Source organism: Pristiophorus japonicus, chromosome 29 (assembly GCF_044704955.1).
Source record: "Pristiophorus japonicus isolate sPriJap1 chromosome 29, sPriJap1.hap1, whole genome shotgun sequence".
In the NCBI taxonomy this organism is placed as follows: domain Eukaryota; kingdom Metazoa; phylum Chordata; class Chondrichthyes; family Pristiophoridae; genus Pristiophorus; species Pristiophorus japonicus.
Window position 1 is genome coordinate 1,014,878 of NC_092005.1, and position 16,254 is coordinate 1,031,131.

Sequence of the window (16,254 nt, forward strand, 5' to 3'; positions counted from 1 at the left end):
TTCTGCCTCAAAAGCAACCATCTCGTGCAGTCACTCACCTGAAGTAAAGACAGGCTGTTTGCTTTAAAAAGCTAATGGCACATTTTCATCAATGTCGATCTGGTTGCACGGGCAAAACAAAGACTTTCGTGCACATTATTTCTGTTAAAATGCAAACAGTAGGGGATGGATGTCTGACGTTGCAGGAAATAGGAGACAAGGTGACTGAGAGGTTCAGGCAATGGACTGGTGATCCAGTATGCCCCCAGCTTCGTCGTTATTGTGTTACACCGTTTCCACCCGTTTTTTTTCGGCAATCACATTTAACATCATTGACAAATTCACCTTTTACTGACAAGGATGCAGCTCGTCGGTGAAGTAATGTCTCAAAGAATAATCTATTCATCAAAGGGAAAACAGTAGCAGGACTATGGAGAGGGGGACTCATGAGATCGGTCTCTGAGAGTCAGCACATTCACGATGGGCCGAATAGCAAACTAACGTCAGAATGTGAGAGCTAGATCCCTTAATGTCGGCGGCTCGTTGGTCTAGGTGTATGATTCTCGCTTAGGGATTCTAATAATTGAAATGCGAGAGGTCCCGGGTTCAAATCCCGGACGAGTCCTGACAACTTTTAGTCAAAAAACCACTTCTCAGCCGGTCGACATGTGAGAAAACTGACATGTTTCAAATTAAAACTTGTGATTGCGCTCCGTTGTTCACACAGCGTCCAAAAATCCTGGAGATTCCCAGGAGCAAAATGAAACTCACCGAACTGAGTAAAGTTCATGTATCTCAGATGTACTCTGCTCTGTGTCTCATTGGACAACCTGAACCCATGTTTGATACTGGCCAATACTTGATCAGTCCATCTTCCTTTCTGCATGCATGAGCTCACCTCCATTGGGATAAGGATACATTCAGCGTCAATCTCAACTTCAACGTGAAACAGACTCTGTCCTGAATATGAGTGCGTCCTGTTTCTCTAGCGCTGAAAAGATGTGTGAAGTTAGCTTTGCATTTAGTCCATTGGCTGCCGAATTTAAACCGTACAGGAAATCAATCCGGGGTGGCTAAGCTGCCTGGCCTGATGAAAAGGCGTTCACACCCTACATTCCAGGCATGTTATAGTGTTCTGGCCTCAACATTCGTTTCAACGTATCGGATCATAAGCACCGCTCACATTGTCTGCTAATGGTTCTGCTGTTCCCACTAACACCTCCTCTGGTCCATCCTTTGTTACTTTACACCCGCTTACCACCCACTTTGCCTTTTCGCATTGTGCCATTTATTATTCAATCACTCCCACGCTCCACTGTATCACAGACATTTTGTCCTTCCTCGCTGCCTATTTATTTCCAGGCGCTATTTTCGTGGAAAAAATCTGTAAACTTTACATTTTTCTTAAAATATCGGAATGATCATCTGACTGAACGTGAGCCCGGGTTATTCATCCACAGAATGTTCACGACCTGCTGAGTTTAACAGAATTCTTTGTTTTTGTTCATTGTGTTTCTGTATCCCTTTCAACGTGATGTGCTGGTCTGTCCGGGGTCATTCTCTGTCTCTCCAAAATGGTGTGCGATCAGTATCGGATCATTATGTATCTGTTTAAAAGCAATGTGCTGTCTGTCCCGGATTTCAAATTTCAAATTTCAAAAACTGCCTTTGGAGGTTGGAGGAATTTTAATTTGTTGGTGTGTTTGTGTAAGCGAGGGAGTGTGTGCAAACGTGCTGCGCGATCTTACTGTGCATTTCATGTCATGTGAGAAAAAATGCATTACATGCAACTTGAAGCCACACTGATTTCATTGAACACGCATTCGAGGACTGCCTGACAGGCGAAGAATCTGCTGTGGGATTTTACTGTTCCACATCTGAAAGAAGGCAAATTATATAAGTTAGAAACAAAGCGATTTTAGCGAGTGCTTGCGGATGGGCTGTGTGACATGATGAGCTCCTTCCCCCTTATTTTCAAATACGAATCAAATCAAGACAAGACAAGACATGACTGACTGACTGACTTTGTTTATATAAATATATGTATAAATATTTATATATGCGTATATTAACATACATTCCCTACTTTTTAACTTTCACAATTAATGTGCTTTTTCTGTTCTGCCTGCATTGGCTCTATTACATTTGACCTCTTTCACAGCACACGCAGCTTCTGTCTGATCCTGCAGAAAGGCATTCGCGACTTGAAAAGATCGCCTTTGTTGCCCACATCTTCCCTCGTGGCTTGTCTTACACCATGGGCTTACTGTGTTTGGGTATTTACTGACTGCACGCCCTGATTTCCAGTGGATTTCATGCAGTCGCACAGCCTTCGTTCAATCAAAAATATATAGATTAAGTAACAATTATTTATTTGTTTAAATCAAATCAAATTCAATTTTTTGCAATAAATTTGTAAATTTATTTATTTTCTTATTATGATAAATATATATATATGATTTAAATTGTCTTTTTGTCTGGGTTGGTTTTGCTTCCCTCCCTCATTCCTGCCTGTCAATCACCTGTGGCTTCTACAACCGTCCCAGCCCCGCGTGGTCCTGAGAACCGCGCTCACTCACGCACAGCACAATTGCCTTCTGGAATGATAGAAATCCCACTTTAATCTTTTGAAAGGAAACTGCTGTCCGCGAAGGCCCATTCTACAGCTGTGTAAGAGGGATGTGCTTCCTGTCCTGGGTCATTTGGTGTCTGTTCAAACGGGATGGTTGTCAGTTCTGGTTCATCAATTGCCCCTTGAAGACGTATTTTCTCACAATCCGGATCATCCTGTATATTTTAAAAGGAGTGTGATTTCAGTTGCGATAACCGAATTGTTAAACTGTTGTGTTTCAAGCTACATTGACGTTGCCTGTGTCCGTGCACATCCATATCGCAGCGCATCGGTTCATTACTCAAAATATGCCGATGTTTTCCTAAATCCACTCCTTGATCTAACTCTTGTCCCAAATTTGCTCTCAGTATAAAAAAACAACAAATTTTATGACGGTAGCAGCGGCCGCGTGGCGTAATGGATAAGTCGTCTGACTTCGATTGTAACCGTGATGTTGTTAGAAGATTGCAGGTTCGAGTCCGGACGCGGTCAGCGAACTCGCCGAGTGAAATTTTATATTCTTTGTTTTGATTCTGCCTCAAAAGCAACCATCTCGTGCAGTCACTCACCTGAAGTAAAGACAGGCTGTTTGCTTTAAAAAGCTAATGGCACATTTTCATCAATGTCGATCTGGTTGCACGGGCAAAACAAAGACTTTCGTGCACATTATTTCTGTTAAAATGCAAACAGTAGGGGATGGATGTCTGACGTTGCAGGAAATAGGAGACAAGGTGACTGAGAGGTTCAGGCAATGGACTGGTGATCCAGTATGCCCCCAGCTTCGTCGTTATTGTGTTACACCGTTTCCACCCGTTTTTTTTCGGCAATCACATTTAACATCATTGACAAATTCACCTTTTACTGACAAGGATGCAGCTCGTCGGTGAAGTAATGTCTCAAAGAATAATCTATTCATCAAAGGGAAAACAGTAGCAGGACTATGGAGAGGGGGACTCATGAGATCGGTCTCTGAGAGTCAGCACATTCACGATGGGCCGAATAGCAAACTAACGTCAGAATGTGAGAGCTAGATCCCTTAATGTCGGCGGCTCGTTGGTCTAGGTGTATGATTCTCGCTTAGGGATTCTAATAATTGAAATGCGAGAGGTCCCGGGTTCAAATCCCGGACGAGTCCTGACAACTTTTAGTCAAAAAACCACTTCTCAGCCGGTCGACATGTGAGAAAACTGACATGTTTCAAATTAAAACTTGTGATTGCGCTCCGTTGTTCACACAGCGTCCAAAAATCCTGGAGATTCCCAGGAGCAAAATGAAACTCACCGAACTGAGTAAAGTTCATGTATCTCAGATGTACTCTGCTCTGTGTCTCATTGGACAACCTGAACCCATGTTTGATACTGGCCAATACTTGATCAGTCCATCTTCCTTTCTGCATGCATGAGCTCACCTCCATTGGGATAAGGATACATTCAGCGTCAATCTCAACTTCAACGTGAAACAGACTCTGTCCTGAATATGAGTGCGTCCTGTTTCTCTAGCGCTGAAAAGATGTGTGAAGTTAGCTTTGCATTTAGTCCATTGGCTGCCGAATTTAAACCGTACAGGAAATCAATCCGGGGTGGCTAAGCTGCCTGGCCTGATGAAAAGGCGTTCACACCCTACATTCCAGGCATGTTATAGTGTTCTGGCCTCAACATTCGTTTCAACGTATCGGATCATAAGCACCGCTCACATTGTCTGCTAATGGTTCTGCTGTTCCCACTAACACCTCCTCTGGTCCATCCTTTGTTACTTTACACCCGCTTACCACCCACTTTGCCTTTTCGCATTGTGCCATTTATTATTCAATCACTCCCACGCTCCACTGTATCACAGACATTTTGTCCTTCCTCGCTGCCTATTTATTTCCAGGCGCTATTTTCGTGGAAAAAATCTGTAAACTTTACATTTTTCTTAAAATATCGGAATGATCATCTGACTGAACGTGAGCCCGGGTTCTTCATCCACAGAATGTTCACGACCTGCTGAGTTTAACAGAATTCTTTGTTTTTGTTCATTGTGTTTCTGTATCCCTTTCAACGTGATGTGCTGGTCTGTCCGGGGTCATTCTCTGTCTCTCCAAAATGGTGTGCGATCAGTATCGGATCATTATGTATCTGTTTAAAAGCAATGTGCTGTCTGTCCCGGATTTCAAATTTCAAATTTCAAAAACTGCCTTTGGAGGTTGGAGGAATTTTAATTTGTTGGTGTGTTTGTGTAAGCGAGGGAGTGTGTGCAAACGTGCTGCGCGATCTTACTGTGCATTTCATGTCATGTGAGAAAAAATGCATTACATGCAACTTGAAGCCACACTGATTTCATTGAACACGCATTCGAGGACTGCCTGACAGGAGAAGAATCTGCTGTGGGATTTTACTGTTCCACATCTGAAAGAAGGCAAATTATATAAGTTAGAAACAAAGCGATTTTAGCGAGTGCTTGCGGATGGGCTGTGTGACATGATGAGCTCCTTCCCCCTTATTTTCAAATACGAATCAAATCAAGACAAGACAAGACATGACTGACTGACTGACTTTGTTTATATAAATATATGTATAAATATTTATATATGCGTATATTAACATACATTCCCTACTTTTTAACTTTCACAATTAATGTGCTTTTTCTGTTCTGCCTGCATTGGCTCTATTACATTTGACCTCTTTCACAGCACACGCAGCTTCTGTCTGATCCTGAAGAAAGGCATTCGCGACTTGAAAAGATCGCCTTTGTTGCCCACATCTTCCCTCGTGGCTTGTCTTACACCATGGGCTTACTGTGTTTGGGTATTTACTGACTGCACGCCCTGATTTCCAGTGGATTTCATGCAGTCGCACAGCCTTCGTTCAATCAAAAATATATAGATTAAGTAACAATTATTTATTTGTTTAAATCAAATCAAATTCAATTTTTTGCAATAAATTTGTAAATTTATTTATTTTCTTATTATGATAAATATATATATATGATTTAAATTGTCTTTTTGTCTGGGTTGGTTTTACTTCCCTCCCTCATTCCTGCCTGTCAATCACCTGTGGCTTCGACAACCGTCCCAGCCCCGCGTGGTCCTGAGAACCGCGCTCACTCACGCACAGCACAATTGCCTTCTGGAATGATAGAAATCCCACTTTAATCTTTTGAAAGGAAACTGCTGTCCGCGAAGGCCCATTCTACAGCTGTGTAAGAGGGATGTGCTTCCTGTCCTGGGTCATTTGGTGTCTGTTCAAACGGGATGGTTGTCAGTTCCGGTTCATCAATTGCCCCTTTAAGACGTATTTTCTCACAATCCGGATCATCCTGTATATTTTAAAAGGAGTGTGATTTCAGTTGCGATAAACGAATTGTTAAACTGTTGTGTTTCAAGCTACATTGACGTTGCCTGTGTCCGTGCACATCCATATCGCAGCGCATCGGTTCATTACTCAAAATATGCCGATGTTTTCCTCAATCCACTCCTTGATCTAACTCTTGTCCCAAATTTGCTCTCAGTATAAAAAAACAACAAATTTCATGACGGTAGCAGCGGCCGCGTGGCGTAATGGATAAGTCGTCTGACTTCGATTGTAACCGTGATGTTGTTAGAAGATTGCAGGTTCGAGTCCGGACGCGGTCAGCTAACTCGCCGCGTGAAATTTTATATTCTTTGTTTTGATTCTGCCTCAAAACCAACCATCTCGTGCAGTCACTCACCTGAAGTAAAGGCAGGCTGTTTGCTTTAAAAAGCTAATGGCACATTTTCATCAATGTCGATCTGGTTGCACGGGCAAAACAAAGACTTTCATGCACATTATTTCTGTTAAAATGCAAATAGTAGGGGATGGATGTCTGACGTTGCAGCAAATAGGAGACAAGGTGACTGAGAGGTTCAGGCAATGGACTGGTGATCCAGTATGCCCCCAGCTTCGTCGTTATTGTGTTACACCGTTTCCACTCGTTTTTTTTCGGCAATCACATTTAACATCATTGACAAATTCACCTTTTACTGACAAGGATGCAGCTCGTCGATGAAGTAATGTCTCAAAGAATAATCTATTCATCAAAGGGACAACAGTAGCAGGACTATGGAGAGGGGGACTCATGAGATCGGTCTCTGAGAGTCAGCACATTCACGATGGGCCGAATAGCAAACTAACGTCAGAATGTGAGAGCTAGATCCCTTAATGTCGGCGGCTCGTTGGTCTAGGGGTATGATTCTCGCTTAGGAATTCTAATAATTGAAATGCGAGAGGTCCCGGGTTCAAATCCCGGACGAGCCCTGACAACTTCTAGTCAAAAAAACACTTCTCAGACGGTCGACATGTGAGAAAACTGACATGTTTCAAATTAAAACTTGTGATTGCGCTCCGTTGTTCACACAGCGTCCAAAAATCCTGGAGATTCCCAGGAGCAAAATGAAACTCACCGAACTGAGTAAAGTTCATGTATCTCAGATGTACTCTGCTCTGTGTCTCATTGGACAACCTGAACCCATGTTTGATACTGGCCAATACTTGATCAGTCCATCTTCCTTTCTACATGCATGAGCTCACCTCCATTGGGATAAGGATACATTCAGCGTCAATCTCAACTTCAACGTTAAACAGACTCTGTCCTGAATATGAGTGCGTCCTGTTTCTCTAGCGCTGAAAAGATGTGTGAAGTTAGCTTTGGATTTAGTCCATTGGCTGCCGAATTTAAACCGTACAGGAAATCAATCAGGGGTGGCTAAGCTGCCTGGCCTGATGAAAAGGCGTTCACACCCTACATTCCAGGCATGTTATAGTGTTCTGGCCTCAACATTCGGTTCAACGTATCGGATGATAAGCACCGCTCACATTGTCTGCTAATGGTTCTGCTGTTCCCACTAACACCTCCTCTGGTCCATCCTTTGTTACTTTACACCCGCTTACCACCCACTTTGCCTTTTCGCATTGTGCCATTTATTATTCAATCACTCCCACGCTCCACTGTATCACAGACATTTTGTCCTTCCTCGCTGCCTATTTATTTCCAGGCGCTATTTTCGTGGAAAAAATCTGTAAACTTTACATTTTTCTTAAAATATCGGAATGATCATCTGACTGAACGTGAGCCCGGGTTCTTCATCCACAGAATGTTCACGACCTGCTGAGTTTAACAGAATTCTTTGTTTTTGTTCATTGTGTTTCAGTATCCCTTTCAACGTGATGTGCTGGTCTGTCCGGGGTCATTCTCTGTCTCTCCAAAATGGTGTGCGATCAGTATCGGATCATTATGTATCTGTTTAAAAGCAATGTGCTGTCTGTCCCGGATTTCAAATTTCAAATTTCAAAAACTGCCTTTGGAGGTTGGAGGAATTTTAATTTGTTGGTGTGTTTGTGTAAGCGAGGGAGTGTGTGCAAACGTGCTGCGCGATCTTACTGTGCATTTCATGTCATGTGAGAAAAAATGCATTACATGCAACTTGAAGCCACACTGATTTCATTGAACACGCATTCGAGGACTGCCTGACAGGAGAAGAATCTGCTGTGGGATTTTACTGTTCCACATCTGAAAGAAGGCAAATTATATAAGTTAGAAACAAAGCGATTTTAGCGAGTGCTTGCGTATGGGCTGTGTGACATGATGAGCTCCTTCCCCCTTTTTTTCAAATAAGAATCAAATCAAGACAAGACAAGACATGACTGACTGACTGACTTTGTTTATGTAAATATATGTATAAATATTTATATATGCGTATATTAACATACATTCCCTACTTTTTAACTTTCACAATAAATGTGCTTTTTTCTGTTCTGCCTGCATTGGCTCTATTACATTTGACCTCTTTCACAGCACACGCAGCTTCTGTCTGATCCTGCAGAAAGGCATTCGCGACTTGAAAAGATCGCCTTTGTTGCCCACATCTTCCCTCGTGGCTTGTCTTACACCATGGGCTTACTGTGTTTGGGTATTTACTGACTGCACGCCCTGATTTCCAGTGGATTTCATGCAGTCGCACAGCCTTCGTTCAATCAAAAATATATAGATTAAGTAACAATTATTTATTTATTTAAATCAAATCAAATTCAATTTTTTGCAATAAATTTGTAAATTTATTTATTTTCTTATTATGATAAATATATATATATGATTTAAATTGTCTTTTTGTCTGGGTTGGTTTTACTTCCCTCCCTCATTCCTGCCTGTCAATCACCTGTGGCTTCTACAACCGTCCCAGCCCCGCGTGGTCCTGAGAACCGCGCTCACTCACGCACAGCACAATTGCCTTCTGGAATGATAGAAATCCCACTTTAATCTTTTGAAAGGAAACTGCTGTCCGCGAAGGCCCATTCTACAGCTGTGTAAGAGGGATGTGTTTCCTGTCCTGGGTCATTTGGTGTCTGTTCAAACGGGATGGTTGTCAGTTCCGGTTCATCAATTGCCCCTTTAAGACGTATTTTCTCATAATCCGGATCATCCTGTATATTTTAAAAGGAGTGTGATTTCAGTTGCGATAACCGAATTGTTAAACTGTTGTGTTTCAAGCTACATTGACGTTGCCTGTGTCCGTGCACATCCATAACGCAGTGCATCGGATCATGACTCAAAATATGCCGATGTTTTCCTAAATCCACTCCTTGATCTAACTCTTGTCCCAAATTTGCTCTCAGTATAAAAAAACAACAAATTTCATGACGGTAGCAGCGGCCGCGTGGCGTAATGGATAAGTCGTCTGACTTCGATTGTAACCGTGATGTTGTTAGAAGATTGCAGGTTCGAGTCCCGACGCGGTCAGCTAACTCGCCGCGTGAAATTTTATATTCTTTGTTTTGATTCTGCCTCAAAACCAACCATCTCGTGCAGTCACTCACCTGAAGTAAAGGCAGGCTGTTTGCTTTAAAAAGCTAATGGCACATTTTCATCAATGTCGATCTGGTTGCACGGGCAAAACAAAGACTTTCATGCACATTATTTCTGTTAAAATGCAAATAGTAGGGGATGGATGTCTGACGTTGCAGCAAATAGGAGACAAGGTGACTGAGAGGTTCAGGCAATGGACTGGTGATCCAGTATGCCCCCAGCTTCGTCGTTATTGTGTTACACCGTTTCCACTCGTTTTTTTTCGGCAATCACATTTAACATCATTGACAAATTCACCTTTTACTGACAAGGATGCAGCTCGTCGATGAAGTAATGTCTCAAAGAATAATCTATTCATCAAAGGGACAACAGTAGCAGGACTATGGAGAGGGGGACTCATGACATCGGTCTCTGAGAGTCAGCACATTCACGATGGGCCGAATAGCAAACTAACGTCAGAATGTGAGAGCTAGATCCCTTAATGTCGGCGGCTCGTTGGTCTAGGGGTATGATTCTCGCTTAGGAATTCTAATAATTGAAATGCGAGAGGTCCCGGGTTCAAATCCCGGACGAGCCCTGACAACTTTTAGTCAAAAAAACACTTCTCAGACGGTCGACATGTGAGAAAACTGACATGTTTCAAATTAAAACTTGTGATTGCGCTCCGTTGTTCACACAGCGTCCAAAAATCCTGGAGATTCCCAGGAGCAAAATGAAACTCACCGAACTGAGTAAAGTTCATGTATCTCAGATGTACTCTGCTCTGTGTCTCATTGGACAACCTGAACCCATGTTTGATACTGGCCAATACTTGATCAGTCCATCTTCCTTTCTACATGCATGAGCTCACCTCCATTGGGATAAGGATACATTCAGCGTCAATCTCAACTTCAACGTGAAACAGACTCTGTCCTGAATATGAGTGCGTCCTGTTTCTCTAGCGCTGAAAAGATGTGTGAAGTTAGCTTTGGATTTAGTCCATTGGCTGCCGAATTTAAACCGTACAGGAAATCAATCCGGGGTGGCTAAGCTGCCTGGCCTGATGAAAAGGCGTTCACACCCTACATTCCAGGCATGTTATAGTGTTCTGGCCTCAACATTCGGTTCAACGTATCGGATGATAAGCACCGCTCACATTGTCTGCTAATGGTTCTGCTGTTCCCACTAACACCTCCTCTGGTCCATCCTTTGTTACTTTACACCCGCTTACCACCCACTTTGCCTTTTCGCATTGTGCCATTTATTATTCAATCACTCCCACGCTCCACTGTATCACAGACATTTTGTCCTTCCTCGCTGCCTATTTATTTCCAGGCGCTATTTTCGTGGAAAAAATCTGTAAACTTTACATTTTTCTTAAAATATCGGAATGATCATCTGACTGAACGTGAGCCCGGGTTCTTCATCCACAGAATGTTCACGACCTGCTGAGTTTAACAGAATTCTTTGTTTTTGTTCATTGTGTTTCAGTATCCCTTTCAACGTGATGTGCTGGTCTGTCCGGGGTCATTCTCTGTCTCTCCAAAATGGTGTGCGATCAGTATCGGATCATTATGTATCTGTTTAAAAGCAATGTGCTGTCTGTCCCGGATTTCAAATTTCAAATTTCAAAAACTGCCTTTGGAGGTTGGAGGAATTTTAATTTGTTGGTGTGTTTGTGTAAGCGAGGGAGTGTGTGCAAACGTGCTGCGCGATCTTACTGTGCATTTCATGTCATGTGAGAAAAAATGCATTACATGCAACTTGAAGCCACACTGATTTCATTGAACACGCATTCGAGGACTGCCTGACAGGAGAAGAATCTGCTGTGGGATTTTACTGTTCCACATCTGAAAGAAGGCAAATTATATAAGTTAGAAACAAAGCGATTTTAGCGAGTGCTTGCGTATGGGCTGTGTGACATGATGAGCTCCTTCCCCCTTTTTTTCAAATAAGAATCAAATCAAGACAAGACAAGACATGACTGACTGACTGACTTTGTTTATGTAAATATATGTATAAATATTTATATATGCGTATATTAACATACATTCCCTACTTTTTAACTTTCACAATAAATGTGCTTTTTTCTGTTCTGCCTGCATTGGCTCTATTACATTTGACCTCTTTCACAGCACACGCAGCTTCTGTCTGATCCTGCAGAAAGGCATTCGCGACTTGAAAAGATCGCCTTTGTTGCCCACATCTTCCCTCGTGGCTTGTCTTACACCATGGGCTTACTGTGTTTGGGTATTTACTGACTGCACGCCCTGATTTCCAGTGGATTTCATGCAGTCGCACAGCCTTCGTTCAATCAAAAATATATAGATTAAGTAACAATTATTTATTTATTTAAATCAAATCAAATTCAATTTTTTGCAATAAATTTGTAAATTTATTTATTTTCTTATTATGATAAATATATATATATGATTTAAATTGTCTTTTTGTCTGGGTTGGTTTTACTTCCCTCCCTCATTCCTGCCTGTCAATCACCTGTGGCTTCTACAACCGTCCCAGCCCCGCGTGGTCCTGAGAACCGCGCTCACTCACGCACAGCACAATTGCCTTCTGGAATGATAGAAATCCCACTTTAATCTTTTGAAAGGAAACTGCTGTCCGCGAAGGCCCATTCTACAGCTGTGTAAGAGGGATGTGTTTCCTGTCCTGGGTCATTTGGTGTCTGTTCAAACGGGATGGTTGTCAGTTCCGGTTCATCAATTGCCCCTTTAAGACGTATTTTCTCATAATCCGGATCATCCTGTATATTTTAAAAGGAGTGTGATTTCAGTTGCGATAACCGAATTGTTAAACTGTTGTGTTTCAAGCTACATTGACGTTGCCTGTGTCCGTGCACATCCATAACGCAGTGCATCGGATCATGACTCAAAATATGCCGATGTTTTCCTAAATCCACTCCTTGATCTAACTCTTGTCCCAAATTTGCTCTCAGTATAAAAAAACAACAAATTTCATGACGGTAGCAGCGGCCGCGTGGCGTAATGGATAATTCGTCTGACTTCGATTGTAACCGTGATGTTGTTAGAAGATTGCAGGTTCGAGTCCCGACGCGGTCAGCTAACTCGCCGCGTGAAATTTTATATTCTTTGTTTTGATTCTGCCTCAAAACCAACCATCTCGTGCAGTCACTCACCTGAAGTAAAGGCAGGCTGTTTGCTTTAAAAAGCTAATGGCACATTTTCATCAATGTCGATCTGGTTGCACGGGCAAAACAAAGACTTTCATGCACATTATTTCTGTTAAAATGCAAACAGTAGGGGATGGATGTCTGACGTTGCAGCAAATAGGAGACAAGGTGACTGAGAGGTTCAGGCAATGGACTGGTGATCCAGTATGCCCCCAGCTTCGTCGTTATTGTGTTACACCGTTTCCACTCGTTTTTTTTCGGCAATCACATTTAACATCATTGACAAATTCACCTTTTACTGACAAGGATGCAGCTCGTCGATGAAGTAATGTCTCAAAGAATAATCTATTCATCAAAGGGACAACAGTAGCAGGACTATGGAGAGGGGGACTCATGAGATCGGTCTCTGAGAGTCAGCACATTCACGATGGGCCGAATAGCAAACTAACGTCAGAATGTGAGAGCTAGATCCCTTAATGTCGGCGGCTCGTTGGTCTAGGGGTATGATTCTCGCTTAGGGATTCTAATAATTGAAATGCGAGAGGTCCCGGGTTCAAATCCCGGACGAGCCCTGACAACTTTTAGTCAAAAAAACACTTCTCAGCCGGTCGACATGTGAGAAAACTGACATGTTTCAAATTGAAACTTGTGATTGCGCTCCGTTGTTCACACAGCGTCCAAAAATCCTGGAGATTCCCAGGAGCAAAATGAAACTCACCGAACTGAGTAAAGTTCATGTATCTCAGATGTACTCTGCTCTGTGTCTCATTGGACAACCTGAACCCATGTTTGATACTGGCCAATACTTGATCAGTCCATCTTGCTTTCTGCATGCATGAGCTCACCTCCATTGGGATAAGGATACATTCAGCGTCAATCTCAACTTCAACGTGAAACAGACTCTGTCCTGAATATGAGTGCGTCCTGTTTCTCTAGCGCTGAAAAGATGTGTGAAGTTAGCTTTGGATTTAGTCCATTGGCTGCCGAATTTAAACCGTACAGGAAATCAATCCGGGGTGGCTAAGCTGCCTGGCCTGATGAAAAGGCGTTCACACCCTACATTCCAGGCATGTTATAGTGTTCTGGCCTCAACATTCGGTTCAACGTATCGGATGATAAGCACCGCTCACATTGTCTGCTAATGGTTCTGCTGTTCCCACTAACACCTCCTCTGGTCCATCCTTTGTTACTTTACACCCGCTTACCACCCACTTTGCCTTTTCGCATTGTGCCATTTATTATTCAATCACTCCCACGCTCCACTGTATCACAGACATTTTGTCCTTCCTCGCTGCCTATTTATTTCCAGGCGCTATTTTCGTGGAAAAAATCTGTAAACTTTACATTTTTCTTAAAATATCGGAATGATCATCTGACTGAACGTGAGCCCGGGTTCTTCATCCACAGAATGTTCACGACCTGCTGAGTTTAACAGAATTCTTTGTTTTTGTTCATTGTGTTTCTGTATCCCTTTCAACGTGATGTGCTGGTCTGTCCGGGGTCATTCTCTGTCTCTCCAAAATGGTGTGCGATCAGTATCGGATCATTATGTATCTGTTTAAAAGCAATGTGCTGTCTGTCCCGGATTTCAAATTTCAAATTTCAAAAACTGCCTTTGGAGGTTGGAGGAATTTTAATTTGTTGGTGTGTTTGTGTAAGCGAGGGAGTGTGTGCAAACGTGCTGCGCGATCTTACTGTGCATTTCATGTCATGTGAGAAAAAATGCATTACATGCAACTTGAAGCCACACTGATTTCATTGAACACGCATTCGAGGACTGCCTGACAGGAGAAGAATCTGCTGTGGGATTTTACTGTTCCACATCTGAAAGAAGGCAAATTATATAAGTTAGAAACAAAGCGATTTTAGCGAGTGCTTGCGTATGGGCTGTGTGACATGATGAGCTCCTTCCCCCTTTTTTTCAAATAAGAATCAAATCAAGACAAGACAAGACATGACTGACTGACTGACTTTGTTTATGTAAATATATGTATAAATATTTATATATGCGTATATTAACATACATTCCCAACTTTTTAACTTTCACAATAAATGTGCTTTTTCTGTTCTGCCTGCATTGGCTCTATTACATTTGACCTCTTTCACAGCACACGCAGCTTCTGTCTGATCCTGCAGAAAGGCATTCGCGACTTGAAAAGATCGCCTTTGTTGCCCACATCTTCCCTCGTGGCTTGTCTTACACCATGGGCTTACTGTGTTTGGGTATTTACTGACTGCACGCCCTGATTTCCAGTGGATTTCATGCAGTCGCACAGCCTTCGTTCAATCAAAAATATATAGATTAAGTAACAATTATTTATTTATTTAAATCAAATCAAATTCAATTTTTTGCAATAAATTTGTAAATTTATTTATTTTCTTATTATGATAAATATATATATATGATTTAAATTGTCTTTTTGTCTGGGTTGGTTTTACTTCCCTCCCTCATTCCTGCCTGTCAATCACCTGTGGCTTCTACAACCGTCCCAGCCCCGCGTGGTCCTGAGAACCGCGCTCACTCACGCACAGCACAATTGCCTTCTGGAATGATAGAAATCCCACTTTAATCTTTTGAAAGGAAACTGCTGTCCGCGAAGGCCCATTCTACAGCTGTGTAAGAGGGATGTGCTTCCTGTCCTGGGTCATTTGGTGTCTGTTCAAACGGGATGGTTGTCAGTTCCGGTTCATCAATTGCCCCTTTAAGACGTATTTTCTCATAATCCGGATCATCCTGTATATTTTAAAAGGAGTGTGATTTCAGTTGCGATAACCGAATTGTTAAACTGTTGTGTTTCAAGCTACATTGACGTTGCCTGTGTCCGTGCACATCCATATCGCAGCGCATCGGATCATGACTCAAAATATGCCGATGTTTTCCTAAATCCACTCCTTGATCTAACTCTTGTCCCAAATTTGCTCTCAGTATAAAAAAACAACAAATTTCATGACGGTAGCAGCGGCCGCGTGGCGTAATGGATAAGTCGTCTGACTTCGATTGTAACCGTGATGTTGTTAGAAGATTGCAGGTTCGATCCCGACGCGGTCAGCTAACTCGCCGCGTGAAATTTTATATTCTTTGTTTTGATTCTGCCTCAAAACCAACCATCTCGTGCAGTCACTCACCTGAAGTAAAGGCAGGCTGTTTGCTTTAAAAAGCTAATGGCACATTTTCATCAATGTCGATCTGGTTGCACGGGCAAAACAAAGACTTTCGTGCACATTATTTCTGTTAAAATGCAAACAGTAGGGGATGGATGTCTGACGTTGCAGGAAATAGGAGACAAGGTGACTGAGAGGTTCAGGCAATGGACTGGTGATCCAGTATGCCCCCAGCTTCGTCGTTATTGTGTTACACCGTTTCCACTCGTTTTTTTTCGGCAATCACATTTAACATCATTGACAAATTCACCTTTTACTGACAAGGATGCAGCTCGTCGGTGAAGTAATGTCTCAAAGAATAATCTATTCATCAAAGGGAAAACAGTAGCAGGACTATGGAGAGGGGGACTCATGAGATCGGTCTCTGAGAGTCAGCACATTCACGATGGGCCGAATAGCAAACTAACGTCAGAATGTGAGAGCTAGATCCCTTAATGTCGGCGGCTCGTTGGTCTAGGGGTATGATTCTCGCTTAGGGATTCTAATAATTGAAATGCGAGAGGTCCCGGGTTCAAATCCCGGACGAGCCCTGACAACTTTTAGTCAAAAAAACACTTCTCAGCCGGTCGACATG

At 42.5% G+C, this 16,254-nt stretch overlaps 4 non-coding genes across 4 annotated transcripts; all 4 read left to right on the top strand.

Moving 5' to 3' along the window:
- The first annotated feature begins 6,758 nt into the window (after positions 1–6,758).
- On the top strand, positions 6,759–6,846 carry trnap-agg (transfer RNA proline (anticodon AGG)). The gene is given in 2 exon segments: positions 6,759–6,794; positions 6,811–6,846. It is a non-coding gene; the product is annotated as a tRNA-Pro (tRNA).
- A 3,034-nt stretch (positions 6,847–9,880) lies between these two features.
- trnap-agg (transfer RNA proline (anticodon AGG)) lies at positions 9,881–9,968 on the top strand. The gene is given in 2 exon segments: positions 9,881–9,916; positions 9,933–9,968. It is a non-coding gene; the product is annotated as a tRNA-Pro (tRNA).
- Positions 9,969–13,002: 3,034 nt separating this feature from the next.
- trnap-agg (transfer RNA proline (anticodon AGG)) lies at positions 13,003–13,090 on the top strand. The gene is given in 2 exon segments: positions 13,003–13,038; positions 13,055–13,090. It is a non-coding gene; the product is annotated as a tRNA-Pro (tRNA).
- A 3,032-nt stretch (positions 13,091–16,122) lies between these two features.
- On the top strand, positions 16,123–16,210 carry trnap-agg (transfer RNA proline (anticodon AGG)). Its single transcript is given in 2 exon segments — positions 16,123–16,158; positions 16,175–16,210. It is a non-coding gene; the product is annotated as a tRNA-Pro (tRNA).
- The last annotated feature ends 44 nt before the right edge of the window (positions 16,211–16,254 follow it).